Source organism: Squalius cephalus (genome assembly GCF_949319135.1).
Source record: "Squalius cephalus genome assembly, chromosome: 13".
In the NCBI taxonomy this organism is placed as follows: domain Eukaryota; kingdom Metazoa; phylum Chordata; class Actinopteri; order Cypriniformes; family Leuciscidae; genus Squalius; species Squalius cephalus.
The window spans coordinates 13,713,071-13,729,052 of record NC_137134.1 but is presented as its reverse complement, the minus strand read 5'-3'; the positions used below and the strand labels follow the sequence as shown (position 1 = coordinate 13,729,052).

The following is a 15,982-nucleotide window of genomic DNA, read 5'->3' as shown; positions in this document are numbered from 1 at the left end:
TCAATTCGAAGCTCACAGAGCTGAGAAGATCAAAAAGATATATATATATATATTTTTCTGTTCAGTTTTTTGTTCTTGTACTATTTGATTGTTCTTAAGTAAATAAATAATGTAAATTTCTACATTTTGGGCTTTTATTTATGTTGCCTACACTGTAAAAAAAAAGTGTAATTTTACAGGTAATGGTCTGTATTTTTTTACAGAATTTCACCGTTTTGTCATTACAGTGAATGCCTGTTATTTTACAGATATTTGCTGTAATTTAAAGGTCCACTATTAAATTTACAGGTGATTGCTTGTATTTTGGTTTTACATAAATTTTACATTTTTAAAAGGAACTTGTCTGTATTTTTACAAAGTAATATTTTACAGATTTTTTCTGTGAAATTAGAAAACAAAGAAAAGAAGGTATAACTGCAGAAATCTGCATCTATTCAATATGTTGTCCTTACAGATTATTAAGCATGTGGGGGTTTAAAGTGAGTTTTTTTAAGGTTAAATAATATGTACATAGCCTACATAGGCTAGGCCTGTATTGAATTATTTTTTATTGCATAGGCTATAGTCTTTTAATCTTGTCTTGAAAACAGATGCTCATTTTGATCATTATTTCATTGTCTTATTCTCCCATAATTTAATTTTATTAATATTTTCCAAATCTCCGTTGCTGCACATTCAGGGCTTTGTGTGTTGTGTGTGTGTGTGCGCGCGCGATGACGCATATTCAAATTCGCCGCCATTACGTTTCCGCTGTTTAGTCCCGCCCACAACGGTTAGCTGTCTGATCATCAGTCGACTTTGGATCTGTATCAAGGGCAAGCGGGAGATTTGAATTCAGTCTACTCTCGTGAAGTGGATTGTGATATTAACAGTGGTTCAAAGCAATCGTATTCGTTGAGAGCAGCCGTGAGCAAGAGCCCTGTTGTCAGCCAGTCCGTTTGGATCACTGATCTATATGCTAGAGTTTGGATTCTTCGGAAATAACGCCCTTTTCAGTGAGCCTGGTTCGTCACAGCGGACATCATGCCAACCGATCACCGGCTGAGGTAAGAGTCTTCATGTGAACGATATTTTATATTACATTTGTGTTAAGTTTACGTTACAGTTTTCAAGCTAACGTTAGCATGTTAAATGATGTTCAGTTAACTGGCGAGAGCTGGAGGTAAAACACTGAAAATGTAGCATGCGTCTTTACATTTTCCATCTGTTTTAAGAAAGATTAGTTGAACCCACACCTCAAAAGACCTAAAACGAGCTTTTGTAGACTTGTTATACATATCAAAGTCCGTTTAATTGTGTATAAGATCTTTGTTAATACGCGATAGTATCTGTCAGTAAATCAATCTCTTAAATGGCGGGACATTTTGAAACATTTAGTGGACAATTTACATTTTGAAACATTTAGGGACATTTAGTGTCTGAAAGCTGAAAACTCTTCTCTTAAAAAATAGTAACCACGTTTTTGGCGGATTTTTATTAAAATTTTTAATAACCACAGTTATACTACAAATAGGCCTAACGTTACCAAGGTTTTTTTTTTTTTTTTGTTAAACCATAGTTGATTTTCGTAAGGGTTAACATGGCTGTCAAGACCGTTAAGAAAACGAATTCAGTAAATACTGTACTTGATGATACAGGAAAGCACATGAGACTAGAATATGAACACCACATGATAAATTACATATTCTGGCTGCATCTGCTTGCCAACATGTAGCTATATAATGCATATATGTGCATATATTAGGCTTAAAGTAAGTTGAGGTTTTGCATTGTCCCAGTTGAACATATTCTGACGTGTAAATGTAATACTGAGTTGTGTATATATATATATATATATATATATATATATATATATATATATATTATTATTATTATTATTATTATTTTTTTTTTTTGTGATTTCAGGTCAAGTGGAAAGCAGAATGATCATGGCAAACAAGGTATGGGAAGAAGTCATTTAAAATATTGTAATGGCCGAGTCTTCTGATTCCATATGATTGCACTAAAAGTGGCAGAAAATTTTATTTGTTTTATACTGTATTTTCCCATGTGAATATTCATTTGATCCTTGTGAGGCCACTGCACAAGGTTTGGTTTTGCTACAGTAAGACCACAATTGTGTTACCGTATTTTCCGGACTATAAGTCGCACTTTTTTTCATAGTTTGGCTGGTCCTGCGACTTATAGTCAGGTGCGACTTATATATCAAAATTAATTCAGACTGAGATGAACCAAGAGAAAACATTACCGTCTAAAGCCGCGAGAGGGCGCTCTAGGTGGCGGAGTTGTTCAGAAGCGACACCAAGGATGAAGAAAATGATGTGGAATGAGATTGCGGGAGCTTGGTGAACTTGTTTACTGGTAACTTGCTTGTTAGACTCGCTGGCTTATGTTAATTTAGCCTATTCAGCCTCCCAGGTATGTTCTTTATGCTATTGTGTAGCTGAATAACTGTTAATGTGTTGCGTTAACAGACCGTCAGCCTGTTGTTCTGTGTGCTACTGTGTAGTTGAATAACTTGCCTTTCCTGATTAAATGTCTGTTCTTGGTCTTGGATTTTGTGAAATAAATTTCTAAATAAATGCGACTTATAGTCCAGTGCGACTTATATATGTTTTTTTCCACTTCATGACGCATTTTTTGACTGATGCGACTTATACTCCGGAGCGACTTATAGTCCGAAAAATACGGTAGATTCCACCCATCTATATATATATATAATATATATATTTTTTTTTTGTATTGTAACTAGGCTCTGTCATTTAGAAACATGGGTTTTCCTATCACTTAATGACACATATCTCTACCTTTCATTCCAGCCAGAGGATCTGACGGTTGCTGCTCGCATATCTCGGCCTACCTGATGGAAAATTCTTGCTGGATGAATGACCTTCACCTTCAACTCATCCTTGCCAAGACAGAACTGCTTATGGTTTCACTTTCACCCAAACCATGCGATCCTGCTGATTTGCCTTATACAACATCAGAAAGATCCGGCCCTTCCTATCGGAGCCACACAACTCCTTGTCTAAGCTCTTGTTCTATCCAGACTGGACTATTGTAATGCTCTCCTGGCAGCTCTTCCAGTGTCAGTCAAACCTCTGCAACTGATCCAGATGCTGCAGCAAGACCTAAACTCACTGCTTCAGATCTATGTGTCTCCAGAAGCTTGTGTTCTGCAAGTGAACGGCACCTTGTGGTGCCATCATCCCAAAGAAGACACAAAATCACTTTCACTGACCTTTCCCTGGACTGTTCCCTGCTGGTGGAATGACCTGCCCAACTCAACACATTTTCAAGAAACTGCTAAAGATCCATCTTTTCATAAACACTTGACCCAATAATACTAAATCTTTGTTTTAAAAAAAACAAAACAATAATAATTGCTATGTGTACTGTGCTACACTAACTGGGACTTGTCACTGCACTTGTTGCTTCTATTGTTCTCTTAATTTTGAAGTCACTTTGGATAAAATGTAATTGTAAATGTGTAAAATAAGTTATATTAGAGTATAAAGGTATACGGCAATTGCCTTTTAATGTGGATATTTTTACGTTCTAAATTATATACTAAGCTTGTATTTCCTATCATTCACGTATCTTGATGTTATGTGTTTGTTTAATGAGTAATACTGTAAATGTCCAGGTATTCTGAACTTATACATGTAGTTAATTTAACATAAATTGACTGTACATTTGCCATTATTAAGTACTTAATTAGAGATTGGTCAAAGTTTTAAAATTGAAATGCAAAAATTAAAACTGTAAATATACAAACTTTGTATTTGAATTTATGTACTTATTGCATTTTTATACATAACTTCACAGTTATTATACACAGAAAAACTATATTAAAAGATAATTACTGTAGATAGACAGCATTATTATAAAATAACTTTATAAAACCCTAAATTTACAGTTTAACCTGAAAGTTAAATGTTTTTTTTATATATATAATATGACGTCATTTATCCGTTTTTCCACGGTTTAATAAGCCATTATCAACAGTAATATACTGTAATTTAATTTTGACTGTAAAGTAAATTCTGTATTTTTACGTTTTTTGCCTGTAATTTGTGAAATGGTTATTTGCCGTAATTTAATGGAATCTGTCTGGAAACTTTTTTTTTTTTTTTTTACAGTGTAGTAGCTATGGATTTTAACAATTTTAGTAATATATAGGTAAACATATAGGTGCATATATAGGTGAACATATAGGTGCATATATAGGTGAACATATAAGTGCATATAGGTGAACATATAGGTGCATATATAGGTGAACATATAAGTACATATAGGTGAACATATAGGTGCATATATAGGTGAACATATAAGTACATATAGGTGAACATATAGGTGCATATATAGGTGAACATATAAGTACATATAGGTGAACATATAGGTGCATATATAGGTGAACATATAAGTGCATATAGGTGAACATATAGGTGCATATATAGGTGAACATATAAGTACATATAGGTGAACATATAGGTGCTGCATATATAGGTGAACATATAGGTGCATATATAGGTGAACATATAAGTACATATAGGTGCATATATGTACATATAATATAGGAAAACGGCCAATTTTATATATGTCACATATATTAAAAACCTATATCAAAACCTATATTAAAACATATATGTTTATATAGGTTCTTTCCGTGTGGGAAGCTTAAAGTGAAATGTACTTTAGTACGTTGCAGCAGTTGTTAATAACCATAGGCCAACGCATTTGGCTATAATATTATAGTCTATCTACTTATATCAATATCATACTGAGAACAGTAAAGCATAAATGTAAAAAATGTAGCTACAGCGCTCTCTTATTTCACACTGTCTGCTGCATCATTAGTCTGTTACATTTAAATTTTGAGTGTTTCTGACTATACTAATTACTTTTATCTTTCTCCAGCTGGCAGCCACGGACTGCACAGTTAACACTGGCCATCTCTAATTTCTTTAAATTGGAAGGCAATTAAATTAAACTAAGACAGATAACAGATTGGACCAGGGCAAACAAAGCGCTAAGTAGCTAAACCAGGAAGTGAGATTACGCGGATGGCGCCACCCAGTGCTACTTCCGGAATAAGGTGAATATAGTAGGTAAGTAGGGATATTCGAACGCACTAAAAGTATACGCACGTCCGAATCTAGCGAGAATTAGTACGTCACCCAGGTAATTCTTGCCTACTCTTTTATGGTTACTAAGGATTCTGACATACTTATTCACTCGCCTACTGTTTTTCCCTACTATATTGTAGGGAAGAATGCGGTTTCGGACCCAGCCCCCGTCTCCCACAATGAGAGTTGTTGCTGACAATACACTGATCCCAGGCTAATTCTTACTTGTGTGCTGAAAACTGCAAATGTTTGGCCTTGTCACAGATAATGATAGGAAATTAATTAAGAGAATAAAGTGAACAGAGCTTAAACAAATTCTCAAAATGTCCTGACATGGTGTTTGGTGGCTCCTTGATGGTTTATGTGGTGGACAAATAACAATTGCAGCCTCTTGAGGGCAGCAGAGGAAACATATTACATTTATTGTGTCTGAACGTGATGTGAAGAGCTGTGTTAAGTTTTACACATCAAGCAGAACTGAATGAAACACATCAGATAAAGGCATCAGGTCAAACCTCTTGAAGGACAGTCAAACTAATGCCTGTGTGTAGGCTATTTCAGAAAGAGTGTGATGATTATAGGCATCAAAAGCTTTTGTCCACATACTAACAAAATATACAGAACAATATGCTACAAACAAAACAAAATGCTAATACATACAATACAGAAGAATATTTCAATAAGAAGAGAAATGCAAACCTGGAGACCATGACGAAAGAGAACAATAACATCAACACTGAATAACATTTACATAACAACAAAAATCATTGTGTACTTTTGTGCCTTTTCTGTCTCATTGTTATTATTTTATCCTTTTTTTTTTTTTTTTTTTTGTGTAATATGTATGGCAATGTAAAGCTTTTACCATTACAATAAAGCCACTTGAATCTTGAATCTATTAACATTTTAATAATGTAAAGAATAAATGTAATGTACGTGTGCCAATGAATTTAAAAAAAGGTTCAATTAAAACAAGCAGCTTGTAACTGAACCTACATGGTGTTTGATGGCTCCTGGAGGCTCCAGATGGATCTCAGCACCAGAAATCTGTAGAGAACATGAGAGATGGGCTGATACTGTAAGTTTATTAACAAAGTTTGAAAGACAAATTCATTTCAAGACTGTGAGCTTTTGCTTTCTCTCTCTTTAGTTAGATGAATAAACAAAACATACTACTTGTACTTTAGTTTCTCCTCCCATCAGCCTCAGTCTCTTCCTCCTCCCATCAGTCTCTTCCTCCTCCCATCAGTCTCTTCCTCCTCCCATCAGTCTCTTCCTCCTCCCATCAGTTTCTTCCTCCTCCCATCAGACTCTTTCTCCTCCCATCAGACTCCTCCTCCTCCCATCAGTCTCTTCCTCCTCCCATCAGTCTCTTTCTCCTCCCATCAGTCTTTTCCTCCTCCCATCAGTCTCTTTCTCCTCCCATCAGTCTCTTTCTCCTCCCATCAGACTCTTCCTCCTCCCATCAGTCTCTTCCTCCTCCCATCAGCCTCTTCGTCAGTCTCTTCCTCCTCCCATCAGTCTCTTTCTCCTCCCATCAGTCTTTTCCTCCTCCCATCAGTCTCTTCCTCCTCCCATCAGTCTCTTTCTCCTCCCATCAGACTCTTCCTCCTCCCATCAGTCTCTTCCTCCTCCCATCAGTCTCTTCCTCCTCCCATCAGTCTCTCTCTCCTCCCATCAGTCTCTTCCTCCTCCCATCAGTCTCTTCCTCCTCCCATCAGTCTCTCTCTCCTCCCATCAGTCTCTTCCTCCTCCCATCAGTCTCTTCCTCCTCCCATCAGTCTCTTCCTCCTCCCATCAGTTCATCAGAGAATATCAGCCTCAGTCTCTCAGAGCTTGTTCAGTCTATCAGGATGAAAACAGGAGAGAGGAACTGTGAGGAAGATCTTTCTGGACTGAGATCAGATTTGAAAAAGAAACAGGTAATATCTGGTTGTAGAAGATTATTATGTTAATTCATTTTTGAAAACCATTTTTAAAAGTCAGGCTGTATTTCCTTGTTAAATTCAATTCTCTCTCTTTCTTTTTCTTCTGTAGGTCAGAATGAGGATGTTGCTGGAAGCTCTGCGTTCTTGTCCTGCTGTTACAGAGATAATAAACTAAAGTCAAGACACGAGTGTGTATTAAAGACTCAGTGACAGCAGGAATATATGAGACATCATTCAGAGAAATGTTTCAGGATCCAGAACACAGTGTTTTCTCAGAGGAGTTTAAGAAAGAAGCTTCACTCAGATACTCATGTAAGTCTGAGAACATTTACTCATTTACTGCTGTTCATTTCACTAATACTGGATCAAACGTCACATCAGACAGAAGGACGAGTACAGTATCCTGCTGAAAAGACCAGCTTATTTTTATTATTATACATCAAACTTGATTATTTTTCGGAGTGACATTTGATGTAATTTAATAAATGTTTATTGCATTATTTTAGTGTTGTGTGTTACCCTGATGGTGTTTTGTATTAGTGTTTGACCCTGTGCACCGTCTATATTACATATATTACTGTACACCAAGTATTAACCATGTTTTATTAATAGGCCATTTCTATTTTGCCACATGTATTATTATGGTGGTTATTGGTACATTTTAAAGTAAAGGCACATTTTTAAAGTTAAAGTAGGTATTATTAACATTGTATAACTTAATGAAATATAAGGTTGGCATCCTGTTAAACTGGAAAATTGTCGCTGTATTTTCTTATGGAAAATTTCTGTTAACCACAGCTGCCATTTTTTATTGGAAATTTAAAGAGATTTTTTTTACAGTCTAGTCTAACCAATGAAAATGATAAATAACATGCTTTTAAAATAAAATAAACGATAAAGATAAAATAAAAAGCTTTTGTCATACCTTTTATTGATTAATTAAAGTGTGAATATGACAGACAGATGATTAGAGATTCAATGACTAAGATCAGAAACATTATGATATTAATAATGGTGGAAATTTAGCAGAAGATCAGGAGTCTTGATTATAGCCAACCGAAGTAAATTTAAGATGAACGGATATCTGTGTATGTCTGATCATTCACGTGATTCTGTTGATGTCACTTACGTCTGATGTCATCTTACGTCTGATGTCATGCGCAGAACACTTGGCGTACGGAAGCTGAAGAGTTACGATAGTTTCTGTTGAAAAAGTAGTACTTCACCCTAATTTAAAAAAGTATTTTTATGCAATAAAGTCAAATAAAACAGATTTTGATAATATTGGTCCACCATGATAATCAGGTATGTTTGCTGAATGCAGAATGAAACGCTGTTTGCACACACATGTACTTCTCAGCAGTGAAGGCCTGATGTAGCTTGTTGCTCGTCTTCGTGTTTTGGTTGTGAAATGCTTTATTTAAACTAGAATTAAAAAGGAAATATTTTAAGTGTTGTTAAAACATTAAACATGAATTGGTTAATTAATGATTATAAAGTTTGTATGCATAGTTTATCTGCTGTAACTATTATTTTGATTAAGAGCAGTTAGCATTAGCACATCTTTTTTGTTTTGGTACATATGCGGGTAGTTTTATTTGATAGTAGTTTTATTTGTAGTGAATTCAAGGTTTTATCAATAGGGTCAGAAGGGTAAAGTTGCCCCCTTAAAAACATTTACTGCCAGTTTGTAACATATTTAGAGATTAATTTAGTGACATCAGTAATAAAACTAAGTATGGGAGGGACACACTATCCTATCTTACCATCTTACCTTTATTATGTGTGTTATGTGTGAATCAAACTCATGACTTTAGTGTTTGTACTGTACTATTCAAGTTGAACTAAAGGAAGTTAAATAAACGTGTTTTTTTCTGTTTCTGCAGTTGCGGCTTCATCTGTGTGTTTGCGGTGCTGATAAACAAAGGTAAGCACTTAAAAAAACTACATTTGAAAGATAAATTAATGCTACTGACTGTTACAGTACATTTACAATTAAAGTTTGTGTTGTTTCAGTGTGTCTGCAGGAAACAGTAGAGGCTGTTATTGGTGGTTCTGTTCTCCTGCCGTGTTCTTCCACTGAACATGATCATAAACTTCAAGATGTGTTTTGGAGACACAATGGCAGCAAGATTGTGTATGATATAATTCCCAGCAGTAATTCAGTAGAGAAACAGGATCCAGAGTATAAAAACAGAATTGAAACTTTTCCAGAGGAATATGATAGAGGAAACTTCTCCATCAAACTCAACAATCTTCAATACGCTGATGGAGGAAAATACACCTGCTACATCACACACTCATCTGAACATCCTACTGTCAAGCTGATCATTAAGGGTGTGTGAAACTATTGCATGAAGTTTTTTATTTAATTAAAGGGGACATATCACGCAAATCTGTTTTTAAGTGCTATATTTGGGTCCCCTGTGCATCTACCAACCCAGAAAACATAAAAAGTGACAACCCAGAAACTTTGTTTTGGTCAGCCTTTCTCTGCAAGCATGTCAAAAAAATAAGCCGATCAGATTCCTTCCCTTTCTGATGTAGGAAGAGGATATTATTATAATATTCCCGCCCCTTAATCTGGACGTTTGGTTTTCAACAGTGTAACCGGTTCTAACACAATGGCAAAAGTTGACAAAAAAAAAAAAAAAAGATTTTTTTTTTTTCTTACAGCTGTCTTATAAATACCTCAGGGAACTGTGTCAACTTGTGTAAAAGTTAAAAATAACGTATGCAAGTCGATGAGATAAATCAATGTAACACACACTACATCCACTAACCATTCAGAAACATCCAGGCAGTCTAAAAGTTGAACCTCATTCTGAGTCTCTCGATAAGGCTGCACTCCAGTACTGGTTATTTCTGAGATTTTTGATGAGTGAGATTATTCACGTGTTATACTCGACGCATCCGCACGAGCGCAAAGGTGCGCGCGGCAAAAATGACGGTCGTGCGCGTTGGTTTATTCACGTGTTATTGCCAGAGTATCCGAAGCTCGGATCGATCATCTTCTGAGCGGAGGCAGGGAGCCGCAGCTCATTTGCATTTAAAGGGACACACACACACACACACACACCCAAAAAGCGGCAACTTTGACAAGCTTTAATAAATGATCTGGGGGTATTTTGAGCTGAAATTTCACAGACACATTCTGGGGAACCAAAGATTTATACTGCAGCTTGTGAAAATGGCCATAATGTGTCACTTTTAAAGTTGTTTGCTTTGAAATCTATATAAGGCAAGAAGTTGATCCCATATTTGAAGTCCGCTAGTGATGTTTCAAATGCTGTATATAAATTATAGACTGGTCTGTTATCTTTATCACAGTGAGGTAAAGATTCCTGTTAAACTTTTTTGTTGCAGAATCGGCAGCAGGAAAAGAAACCATATCGACTGAACAAGAAAACCAAGGAGAAACAGAACCAGACAGTGTGGAAACATCATCGCCTTGGCTCTGGGTTGGCATTGCATCTCTAATTATAGTTATAGTTATAGTCATTGTCATTGTTTACTTGAGAAAAAATCCTCAAGCAGTCGTAGGGCAGACAGACATGGCATGGGTTCAGACGCTTATGAGGTTGAACATGAATCCATAATAACTGATAATAATGATAAAGCATTTGGTACATGACCACGGCCGCATTAAGGCTTATCTGGGCTGAAGCCCAGGGGCCTCCCAAGTTCAGGTTCATGATGAGCTGAAAAGGTCATATTGTTTTGTAACTTGCCAGATTTTGTCGCTGTATATCGCTAGTCTCTATACTGTGAAGTCGCTTGTGGGCGTTGGTAGTAGTGCTGTCGCTCTAATGTTATTGGTAGACTGCTCGTCTGGCCACATCTATACAAAACATAGAGCATCTCTATGAGCACTCTATGACCATCACAAGTGATACAACTATATTATTTTAATTTGACTAGGAATTAGGCTCAAAAGAACCAGTATGCTGTTGAGAGAGTGTTTTTATATTACCACACAGCAGTGTTGGATTAAATAATTTAGGCTACTAGATTAACGATTGATCAATCTACAAATTAAACTCACTCATACTGTCATAAATTACTAAAACGTCATCCGAATTTGACAAATAATACATTTTCTTGTCCCTAATAGTGAACATAATGCAGGGGAAACTGCAAAATGAACTGCAGGAGTGCTAAACTTGCATCATAAAACTATAACACTCGAACTATAAATGTATGAATTAAACTCACTGAGACTGTCGACAGTTTCTTTTCCATGCATCATTTTATTATATCCATGTTTGTGGTTAGTTACAGTCAAATCATATAAAACAGTGAAATCGCCCTCGAACTCTTCTGTCTTGCCTGCACTGCACTCGAGACGGTGACGGGAGCTGAGATCCACTGAAAGGCTTCTTTCCTATTGGTTGTCGCTTGCAAAAATCGCTTCTCATTTGCATAAAGTTGAAATTTAGTTGCTGTGTGTGGTTGTTAAATAAAGTGTCTTGTGTTTATGCTCAAGTGGGCTCAGTGATATGTTAATAACAATATTATGGTGTTTTCTGCCTCAAAGAGGGAAAACTCACTGTTGTAGGTCTCGAAAGAAACAAATGCATTTTGTGATGTAGATTACCTAGATATTACACTTTTTAAAAATGAGACTCTATAAATCGAGGTGATGGGGGGCCTACAAAACCTCTCAGCCCCGGGGCCTAACCTTAGGTTAAGGCGGCTCTGTACATGACACAACGGTAAAGCTTGGTGTACCGGTAGCAATTGCATGAGCTTTAGCGCTAAAAACAGTGGAGGAGGTGGTGTTTCCCTTTTGCTGCCACAACTTTTGTGCTGTTATATTCTTGCCTTATGCACTGAATTCTTATTAACAGAATGAGATCTTGAAAAGTTACATTTCTGGTTAAAAGACAAGTGAGTCTGTTAATATGTTGCTGCCTTAACAATTATGTAAACTTTCATCTTGAAAATATTGTTTTATTTGCAGGAACTGTGAAGTGTTTAACATATTCTCATGTTTAAACAGAGGAAACAAGGAGCATAGTTTCATTGTATTTGCATGATCTTATTATGATCAAGACCCGATAAATTATTTTGATGAAATAATGCGTCTGTCAAAGTTGTTTGGATATTTATAATCTTATACTTTTTACTAAAACCTAATGTTTTGCATTTACATTTATTCATTTGGCTGATGCTTTTATCAAAAGTGAGAAAGCAGAAATGTGGTTTCTGGTTTAAACAAACAAAAACAAAAAAAACAGCACATCAGTGGTATATGAGTTTAATTTAGCTAACACATTTAGACCAAAGTCAGGGTGCTTCTCAATACTCAAATTGATGTTTCCTCGTTCCTACGTCCTCCAACCTGTGACCCGGAAACCGATCGTACTCTGCCATCTTGAAGGAAATCTCTGTTCTCTTATTGCACCGTGAGGGATGAGGAGCGAGGAAGATTCCTGAGGAATCATGAGTGAAGATACACAGGTGTTCCTGAGAAATCATGAGCGAGGAAATTCTACATTCAATTTTATGCATTCATGAGGCCATTATCATAGTTAAACTTTCCTTCCCTCACATCCTAAGTGAGTGGAGCTGAGACGTGAGGGTTCACAAATAACGAAAGAGAATCACCCACAGTATCTGAACGCCAGTGTCTCCTCATCACAACTAACCCCTTCCTGACGCTTGGTGTGTTTTGGGCAGTGCACTGGGACTCTTTGAGGGACTAGTGAGGGTTTGAATGTTCTCTAAGGGCCCAGCTGTATCTCAGCACCAGAACATTACAATAAACACATGGGATTGGGCTTTTCTCATGTGTGTGTATGACAAACATCCTGATGCTCAGAGTTTCCACATCAACACTCTCCTTTTTACACAAACGAACCGCTCCAGAGTTCGTTTCAAAGTGTACCGAGACCTCCTGGAAGAGGTGGTCTCGGTACGCTTTGAAACGAACACTGGAGCGGTTCGTTTGTGTAAAAAGGAGAGTGTTGATGTGGAAACGCTTGTTTGGTCCGCTTTTGGTGCGCACCTGAGTGTGATTGCCGCATTCACACCTGCCCAAACGAACCGCACCAATGGGGAAAAGAAACTCTAGTGCAATTCAACCGAACTAAATGAGGCAGGTGTGAAAGCACCCTATACCTCAGGTTCCTCAAATCAGGGCCAAAAATACAAGTGATGTGACGTTGGGCACAGAGGATTCGAAGCTTGTATCAAAAAAAAAAAACATCACACACTGAAGCAGTGTATCAAAGCTTGATTCGTTTTGCCATAACCACGTGATCTGTGACGTCCGAAGCTTCGTTTCCACACACAGTCACGTGACTGCTTCATATTCAGATTCAAAAATAGCGCAAACCCCTTGAGCAGTTTTCGAGTGTCATGCCCTTCGGTAGTAGGCCTAGTAGAAATAGACTTAGCCCTTACACTTTTGAACAAGTCCTGTTCCTTAATAAAAAACTTTAATTGATTAAATTACCCACAAAATAAAATGTCAGCTACCCGGTTCACAAGCACTTCACCATTCCACAACAATTTTTATTTATTTTGGTTATATATGCCTACATGAGTCTTGCCTATGAACTCGTAAGATTAGGATTGAGGCTAAAGTTTATGTGAATAAGGCTGCATTTGTAGATCAAAGCAGATTCATAAGAATTGTTTCTGTACAAGTGAATTAGTCCCATTTATTATTTTATTTTTTTCATAAATTAATTCAAGTCAAGTCAAGTCAAGTATATTTGTATAGCGCTTTTCACAATACAGATTGTATCAAAGCAGCTTCACAGTATTAAATTAAAATAATACAACAAGGTTTGTTTCTAGTGGAATGTATTCATACAGTTGTTTGTTCATACATTGTATAAGAACTACATCAACACTAAAACATGGATTATGAGGATGAATTGTATTGCTTTGTGGTTTACAGTGCACAAAGTGATTTATTAAAATGAAAAAAAAAAAAAAATGAAAAAAGTCTTCTGGGACAGAAAGGCAGCTTTTCCACCTTTTGACCACAATATGTTGTTAGTGTGCAACTTGTTGAAAAGCTTCGAGTAATGAACCATTTTACAATACAGTCGAGGGGGAAAGCCCCAGTGCTTCACAAAGCTTAATTTCATCATCACTAGTTAACACATCCATCCTACCTCATACTTGTTCTCTTATCCTTTTTATGTTAGGCATCTCACTGGCTAAAGTGCCCCTAGTGACAGGATTAAATATTGCATGTATAGATAGCTAATGGGACAAATGTAACTGTAAAACTGTTACAATATTATTATTGCTTGCAATTAAAGACTTACTTTTATTCATAAAAAAAGCCCACATATCAGTTAACTAAGGGGTGCCCAATCCTGCTCCTGCCGATCGACTGTCCTGCACAGTTCATCTCCAACCCTAATCAAACACACCTGAAGCAACCAGTTAAGGTCATCAGGATCACTTGAAAATTTAAATTTTTACTGTGAGCTCTTTTAAAAAACCTTTATGCCAGCTTTTTATCTGAAAACTGTGCCCAACATTATTTATTAAACATAGCATAAGCAGTCGTCCTGCTGATTTTCTCTTTGATACACTAAACGTTTTTTTTTTTTGCTCTTCTGGGGGCCATTTCTGGGCCCCTGGGGGTGGAAGGGCGGTATAATCTACATAGATTTTAGATTTTGCACTATTACTATTACACAAGGATAATGCACCATTCAGTAAAAAAAAAAAAAAAAAAAACAGTGCCACAATTTCCCTTTAACCGCCTCTGATTGCTTCTTATATGCCAGACACCAGTAATGTCTATGCTTCCATTTTAAATGGAGTAGTAGACGCTAGAATGATCAACATGGATCATCTTCAATTATGCTTCAAGTGTTTATAGCCCACTGCAGCCTTTTGTTATTCACATACCTTCCCTTTATTTCACTGAAAACTGGCATACGTGCAGGTATGTGCAACTTTTGTTCCATTGTTGTCCCAAATATCATTAACCAGATCTAAATTTGTATGTCCTAAGTAAAATAATCATGGTAATTAATTACATGTAGTTGTTGAACTAAACTTAGTTCTAAATTATGAACTAAACTATGAAATAAGAAATTAAAATTTCTCAAATAAAATGTTCTATTTACTGTACCAAACACCACTTTCAATACATTCACCATACTTTATTACACAACACTTTATTGGAGGACACAACATAAAGTTGATAAAGTAGCATAAAGACAAATGAGATTCAAGATAAATAAAAATGTGTCTTCAAAAATACATTAACATCATATGAATCCATTCGCAGCTGCTGAAGCCACACAAATGAGAATAATTTTGAGTGAGAATCATTTTGAGATCATTTTGCCAGAGAATCATATTGAGTCACCTACAGAAAACAGATTTTATATTGTGTTGTAAAATGATTCATTATCACAAACTAAACAGTTGTGGTTGCTGTACATGTTTCTGTTCATGTTCTTCTTCTTCTTCCTCATCTAAATGGTGTACCCTACAGTAAAACAGATGAAAAGAAGATGTGATCACTGTTGTGGTGTAGCTTTTTCTCAACCAGAGGAAGAAGTCTCAACATCCCATTGTCAGGTGTTCTCCAGTCCTGGTCTAAAAGTAAAACAAAAAACACAAACATTTCAAATGAAGCTGTTTAATGGACAGTCGGGTCAGCTTATGTTCTGCGTTATTTAAAGCAGTGATGAGCACTCTGGCCCTCATAAAACAAAAAACACCTAACCAGCTAGTGAGTCAGATCTCACTATAGTTAAAATAGCTCATAAACAGGACAGATCCTGTTTCTATTTAAATCTAGTGATCACTATCACTTACAAAACATGATAACATTTATCAACAAGGACATCTTATCTCGTCTGTGTGGGAATCAAACTTTGACGTTCATCTGTGTGTTTGCAGTGCTGATAAACAAAGGTGAACATCTGAACAACTCATTTA

The 15,982-nt window shown here is 36.3% G+C and overlaps 2 long non-coding RNA genes across 2 annotated transcripts in view; both read left to right on the top strand.

The window, feature by feature from the left end:
- LOC307169413 overlaps window positions 1-3,077 on the top strand; it is a 93,529-nt gene extending 90,452 nt beyond the window's left edge. The window contains exons 2-3 of the long non-coding RNA XR_013823126.1: window positions 1,906-1,940; window positions 2,820-3,077. This is a non-coding gene — a long non-coding RNA (uncharacterized lncRNA). The remainder of the gene's footprint in view (window positions 1-1,905; window positions 1,941-2,819) is intronic.
- Window positions 3,078-6,970: 3,893 nt separating this feature from the next.
- On the top strand, window positions 6,971-13,376 carry LOC307169401. The gene is made up of 5 exons (XR_013823112.1): window positions 6,971-7,051; window positions 7,167-7,369; window positions 8,944-8,984; window positions 9,074-9,394; window positions 10,424-13,376. It is a non-coding gene; the product is annotated as an uncharacterized lncRNA (long non-coding RNA).
- The last annotated feature ends 2,606 nt before the right edge of the window (window positions 13,377-15,982 follow it).